The sequence below is a fragment of the Perca fluviatilis genome, chromosome 13, assembly GCF_010015445.1.
Source record: "Perca fluviatilis chromosome 13, GENO_Pfluv_1.0, whole genome shotgun sequence".
NCBI lineage: Eukaryota > Metazoa > Chordata > Actinopteri > Perciformes > Percidae > Perca > Perca fluviatilis.
Window position 1 is genome coordinate 6,940,676 of NC_053124.1, and position 7,500 is coordinate 6,948,175.

Here is a 7,500-nt window from a genome sequence, read left to right on the forward strand (position 1 = left end):
CCACAGTGTGTTCCAACAATACTTTTAAACAAACCGAGGGGGTTGTAAGTAATCCAGACCAGATCGAACACCTGTGGGAATTGGTAGCACCAAATTTCAAAGCTTGATCAACCTCCATTGCTGCAGAACAGCTTTACGTTGTTTACCCTTTTCTTGTTCCCTGAAAAAGGCCTTTTTGTAAAAAAAAATTTTGTAAAATTTTTAACCTCAGGCAGTTCACCACTTACCTTTGTACCATTTCAAGCTATTCATTGGACTTGAACTGCTAAAATTTCAACAAAAAAAATAGAAAAATTGGGGTGTTCCAAAACTTTTGACAAGTAATGTGTGTGTGTGTGTGTGTTGTATATATATATATATATATATATATATATATATATATATATATATATATATATATATATATATATATATATATATATATATATATATGACACAATTTACTGTGCATTTATTATTAAATTAAACAATTGATTTAATGGGTTATTACCCTACTCCCCCTTAAAGAAAATGCTTCTGATAAAATAGGCCTACTTCACATTTAATGAATAATGTAGGATGGTTGCTTGACATTATCAAATGCTTCTCTCACAGCTGGCCTGCCTACAGTTTTAATCCAGCTCTTTCGCTCTCTTCGGTCATCTTTGTTGTAAAGGCATACTTAAACACACATACTAACATTAGGCTATAATTTTTTTTTTTTTAAATGCAAAGTTTATTACATTAACCACATTAATTTATCAACTAATAACAAAGTATGGTGCCTTTCATTAATGTCACATCTGTTGGTTGAAAACTCATGAAACATATTGACTGCAAACAACGTATAACCTAGCATGATTCAAGATCCCAAACCAACACATCCCTGAGCCTCTCTCTTCTCTAAAGAACGTCCTAACTGACGTAACATAGCTACGTTATGTGCCTGCTGCTGCAGCAGGCTGTCATTAGCTTTGGTTGATAACATAGCATTTTACGTTAATATAAGGCAATGCTGCGTGATGTGATGCAAACGTTACAAGCTGAAGCTGCACTTTATTCAAAGCTCAAGTGGATTTTTTGGTTACTATTCACAGGGCATTTGTCATAATCTTCATAACTTTAAAAACTCATGTGAAGGCTGAAGAGCTTTCCCTTTCTTTCACATGCAGTACTCCGTGTGTGAGAATATGAACAAAGTCACGTGACTGGGGGCAGAGGGTATCGCTGAGAGCAAGATTGGATGATATAGCGATTTAATCTGATTTAACTTTAGTAATGATTGGCGTATTATCGTAATAATGCAGCCACCACAGCAAAAAAATAAAAAATAAATAAAGAGAGGTTTATTTAAGCTCTTTCACCAGAGGAGCAGCTAAGCCAATAAGGGCAAACGGGCAGTTGCCCGGGCAACAATAGCCTGTACCTGTGCACGTCCCTGGGTTTGGGATAAAAAAAATAAAACCGAGAAAATGAAGCAATCTAGATAATTCTTTTGTTAAACTTTGGGGACAGGCCCCACCCTCTTCAGGAAAATCTGAATACTGATACAACAGATATTTTTGTGACAAACACACAGATAGTAGCTTTAACCTTACACTTCTACTGTGTGTGTAGTAAGCGTGCTTGGGTGTGTCTACAATAAAGTTGCAAACAGAAATGGTGAGGTAAAATTTGCCTTGCATTGCCAGACCTTCCTCCACAGTGCTGTGGAGGAGGGTCTGGCTAGTCCACACAGCACTCCAGGATAGGAGAAAATATGCTCTGGTTTATTGGCATATATTTAAACCAATCAAAATCGTCTAGGGATGCGCTAGACGTTGGGCGGAGCAGCAGTGCAACTGCAAAATAGCCTCAGGAAGGAACTTGTTTGGTGGAACGTGTACATTCAAAAGTTGTTTTAGAACTCCGATTGGACAGATAGTTTAGCTAGTTGTCTTGATTTACCCTGCAGAAATATGCGGAGCAGTTAACGTTAGTCCTCATAAATCTACCATCGACATCCAGATTTGGACGATTCTACGGCTAAAGTGCCTGATTTTGCAAGGCCCCCACATACCACAGCTCCTCACATTCCCATTGGGCCTCATTCACCAACCGTTCTTACGAAGAAATGTGTTCTTAAACCCTTCTACGAACTTTTTACGAAGATTCTGGCATTCACTAATGTTTTCTTAACTTGGATTTGTTCTTGGCTAAGAACAAAATCTACGAACACGGAAAAGCACTCTTACGCACATTTGAGTGATGACAATTTGCTCCAAATGATTGCTTACTGCATTTTATTTAATTCTACAGTCGTTTACAATGATAGTATTGTACTGTAATGTATTTCTGATCATTTGTATGCAAAAAAAACACTAACACTGCAATTTACATCAGCAATGTAATATATACTGATTAAATCTTGCGTTATTTGGTGATTGATCGCTATTTATAGGGCCAAAATGCAGTGGTAGAATGTAACAAAGTACAAATTCGTCCTAACTGTACTTAAGTACATTTTTCACGTATCTGTACTTAAGTAGACTCAATAGTGCATAGCCTACTTTTGACTTTTACTTTGTTACATTTTGCAGCAATTACTACTCCACTACATTTCTCATTTCTACAATGTTCCGTTACATTTTCTGATCAGTTTCCCCCCTGCCAAAACGTCTTCCTGACCGTCACACGTTTGTCTCAACCAGTAAAGTTTGGTTGCCGTAGATTCTGTATGTATGGGGCACCGCTGATCCAAGCCGGTGTTCTGTCGATCTATGCTGCCTTGTCGAAAAATGCTACCGTAGCGCAAATCGATAGTAGAGTCTATCGAGTCGCGCTGCCCTATCGAAATGTGCTTCCTTATGTGTTCCCATTTCCAATTGTGCAGGCAGGCTGAATCCCATAGAGATATAACTCTAACAGTATTGACATCTTATGTTTATTTGAGAATATTTTGATACTCCATTATATCTTTATTGAATATTTCAGTGGTAGCATATTCTGATAGACAAATATACCCTATCAAATAATGCTCCCCAACAGAATCATTATATATTGCACCACTACTCACTTCATGTGCGCACATGGAGTGACAGTGCACACTGTCAGGAGATAAGGAGCATATTTTGATATTCTATTAAATTATATTTATTGAATATTTCAGTGGCAGTGTATTCTGATAGACAAATATACCCTATCAAAAGGTACAATGAATAAATTATTCATTAGATATTACTCCATTAACCACAGTATCGACCGTATGTTTCGACCGCAGGGTTGCATAGATTTATGGGCGGGGAATCAGACCATGCTTGTGGGTCGTGCGCATGCGCAGAACCGCTAAGTAGCACATCTCGATAGGTAGCATAGATCGATAGAACACCGGCTCCGGTGCTCCAGAGCCCTCGGTAATACAGCCGACGGTAAAAGTGAAAACGTTTGTTGCTATATCTATTTCTCACCACAGCGTTGTTTACTCCTCTGCCAGGCTGCGTAAGACGCGTTCATATCTTATTTATTTGGCTGGACCTCTTCACATCTCCCCATTTGCGCTGCTTCACACACTTTATTTGCTTACTTGCATGGTTAAAGAAAAGAAAATACATCCATGAATAAAACCAACCGCATTCCGATTTTAACAACACATTTCCGTTTTATGCTGGTTAGGATAGGAACTTTTTTTAAAAGCCAGGCTTTATTTGTGGTAGTGGACACCTTCTACTTTTACTAAAGTAAATATGTCTCTGGTTATTTGTACTTTTATTTAAGTACTGAGATTCAGTATTTCCTCCACCGCAGCTCCGACAATCTCCGAAACAGGAAGTGTCATGTCCTTATATGGGAATTTGCGGGGTGTTTTCTTATGCTAATTAGGAACAACTGGCACGCGCTTTCAATTACGAAGACGTGGGATTCATCAATCCTAAGAACACAGATGCGAACAATTCTGCTGTTTAAGAAGACGTCATGAATCAGACGTAGACTTTTCTTAGGAACTTTCTTGAGAACATATTTAAGAGAAAACTTAGGAAGATATTGGTGAATGAGGCCCATTGATGCCCAGCATGTCCATATCTACTCTGGAGTTATGGAGAAAACCCAGCTCCAAGGGAATCCAGATTTTGACGATTCTATGGCAAAAGTGCCTGAATTTGCAAGGCCCCCAAATGGCCAAATATGGTTCCCCATTGAATTTGAAAGCTGCGTCACGTACCGCAGCTCCTCACATTCCCAATGATGCCCAGCATGTCCATATCTACTCTGGAGTTATGGAGAAAACCCAGCTCCAAAAGACATCTAGATTTTCACGATTCTACGGCTCAAGTGCCTGACTTTGCAAGGCCCCCAAATGGCCAAATATGGCTCCCCGTTGAATTTGAAAGCTGGTTCACATACTACAGCTCCTCACCTTCCCATTGATGCCCATCATATCTACCCTGGAATTATGGAGAAAACAAGATTTTGACCATTCTATTGCTAAAGTGCCTTTGACCATTCTACTGCTAAAGTGCCTCACTTTGCAGTGCCCCCAAATGGCCAAATATGGCTCCCTGTTGAAATGGAAACCTGATTCACAAAATACAGATCTTCAGTGTCCCATTGATGCCCAGCATGTCCATATCTACCCTGGAATTATGGAGAAAACAAGATTTTGACCATTCTATTGCTAAAGTGCCTCACTTTGCAGTGCCCCCAAAAGGCCAAATATGGCTCCCCGTTGAAATGGAAACCTGATTCACATGACACAGATCTTCAGTGTCCAATTGATACCCAGCATGTCCATATATACCCTGGAATTATGGAGATAACCCAGGTCCAGAGAAATCAAGGTATAGACCATTCTATTGCTAAAGTGCCTTTGACCATTCTATTGCTAAAGTGACTCACTTTGCAGTGCCCCCAAATGGCCAAATATGGCTCCCCGTTGAAATGGAAACCTGTTTCACATGACACAGATCTTCAGTGTCCCATTGATGCCCAGCATGTCCATATCTACCCTTGAATTATGGAGAAAACCCAGCTCCAGAGAAATCAAGACTTGGCCTGTTCTATTGCTAAAGTGCCTGTCTTTGCACTGCCCTGAAATGGCCAAATATTGCCCCCCGTTGAATTCGAAACCTGATTCACATAATACAGACCTTCAGTGTCCCATTGATGCCCAGCATGTCCATATCGACCCTGGAATTATGGAGAAAACTAGATTTTCTAATATCAAAATCTCCTTTAGCCAGACTCATTTAACCTCAGAGTGATAGTACACCACCCCTAGACTGTTACTTGGGTTATATATCGGACCATTCTGATATAGGATTTTAAAATTAAAGGCTTTGAAAATGTCCAATTAAAGCTATATTTTAACTCTTTTCTTTTTTTTTTTTTTTTTTTTTTTTTTTTTTCAGACTGCTAATTAAAGCCATATTTTAACTCTTTTTCAGGTTGCTCTAAAAACAAAACCTTCTGTTTAGCCAGACTCATGTCAACTCAGGGTGATAATACACCACCCGTAGACTGTTACTTGGGTTATATATCGGACCATTCTGATGTAGGATTTTAAAATTAAAGGCTTTGAAAATGTCCAATTAAAGCTATATTTTAACTTTTTTTTTCCCAGGCTCTTAATTAAAGCCATATTTTAACTCTTTTTCAGGTTGGTAATTAAAGCTATATTTTAACTCTTTTACAGGCTGCTCTAAAAACAAAACTTCCTGTTTAGCCAGACTCATGTCAACTCAGGGTGATAATACACCACTCTTAGACTGTCACTCATGTAATATCGCACTATTCTGATGTGGGATTTTAAAATTAACTTAGCACTAACGTTGCTAAAGTAGGTGGCCACACTGCTAGCCCCTGCCTCTACCCACCATTTGTTTTTGCTGTTTTGACATGGTCTTTCACTACCACCATGGCTTACATAAAATCTGTTTTTGCAGTGTGTACTTAACGCTGCATAATCATCGCCCTGGACTTTGCGGAGGAAGGGTTAAGCCCTTTGCGAATCTTTTAGTGAATGCTGACTTTCTCTTCGGCATTGCCGTAGTGTAGCCTAGCCAGCTAGCATTATAGTCCGTTAAAACGAGACCGATAAAAAGAGGCATTGCAACAATCTTTACAAATATACATTGTAACGCTGGCTGCACGCACAGATTATGCAGACGCAGACCGCTATGATTGACTGACACACACACACACATTGTTAATCAACATTTCTGTAAATGCGACGGTGTTAGCCGGTCGGCTAATTTTCAACTGTAGTCCTAGTTACCTAGCATGCATGTCTTTATGGTGGGAGGAAACCGGAGCACGGGGAGAACATGCAAACTTCACACGGGATCAAACTCTGCCCAGACCAGTGATCAAACTCTGCAGTGCCAACGTTCTGTGAGGCAGAAGTGCTAACCACTGAGCCACCGTGCTGCCATATTGACTTAGTATCTCAATATGTTGACTTAATATCTTAAAATATTGACTTAGTAACTCAGAATATTGACTAAGAATCTCAAAGTAATGAGAAACTAAGAATCTCAAAGTAATAAGAAACTTTAAAATATTGACTTAAAATCTCAATATATTAACTTAGTATCTCATTAATTGACTTAATATTTCAAAATATAAATTTAATATCTCAAAATATTGACTTAGTATCTCAATATATTGACTTAGTAACTCAGAACATTGACTAAGAAAAAGATTTTTTGAACATGGAAGATTTTAATAATTTCAATATTTTTGGAGAGAACGAAACTTTTGAATCGTGGTTAATGGCTGATTTGTCCCCAGTAAAGATACGGAAAAGAGAAACAAAAAACAACACAGAAGATGCAAGATGTGAGGGCAGCCTAAAGAGCTACTGGGCTCCTACCACTACAGATAGGGAAAAGTGGAGCAAGATCCTGTCTTCAAATCCAGGCTACGGCAGCAGATCTGGTGAGAGCCTATCACTACATATTTTTATGCAGTTTATGATCGATACACAGTAACTTCAGCCTTAGTGACAATAGTCATATTGTAACATTGTGTTTCCAGGTGTGTCAACTACAGGGTGTCCTTCCCTCCTTCCCTCCTTCCTATCCACCCCTCCATAATCCACTATTTTCCTTCCAGGGGTTATTCCTCCACCTTTCCACCATTCCATATCCATCCTTCCTCCACCACCATCCCCTTTCCTCCTTTACCATCCATCTCCTCCTGCCATTCCATTCCTTTGCTCCTTCCTTCTCCTTCTTCCTTCCTATTCTCCTCCCTCTCCCACCTCTTCTCTTCATTCTATTTTATATATATATATATATATATATATATATATATATATATATATATATATATATATATATATATATATATATATATATATATATATATGTATATATATATATATTTATATATATATATGCTCTCTCTATATATACCTCTCTATATATATACTATCTATATATATATATATATACTATATATGTATATATATACTCTCTCTCTCTATATACCTATCATATATATATATATATTCTTCCTCTCTCTCTCTCTCTCTCTCTCTCTCTC

General features: G+C 38.3%; 1 long non-coding RNA gene across 1 annotated transcript in view; it reads left to right on the forward strand.

Annotated features, from left to right (window-relative positions):
- LOC120571370 overlaps positions 1-7,005 on the forward strand; it is a 51,811-nt gene extending 44,806 nt beyond the window's left edge. Inside the window, exons 2-3 of the long non-coding RNA XR_005641223.1 lie at positions 6,745-6,891; positions 6,991-7,005. This is a non-coding gene — a long non-coding RNA (uncharacterized LOC120571370). The remainder of the gene's footprint in view (positions 1-6,744; positions 6,892-6,990) is intronic.
- Positions 7,006-7,500: the final 495 nt, after the last annotated feature.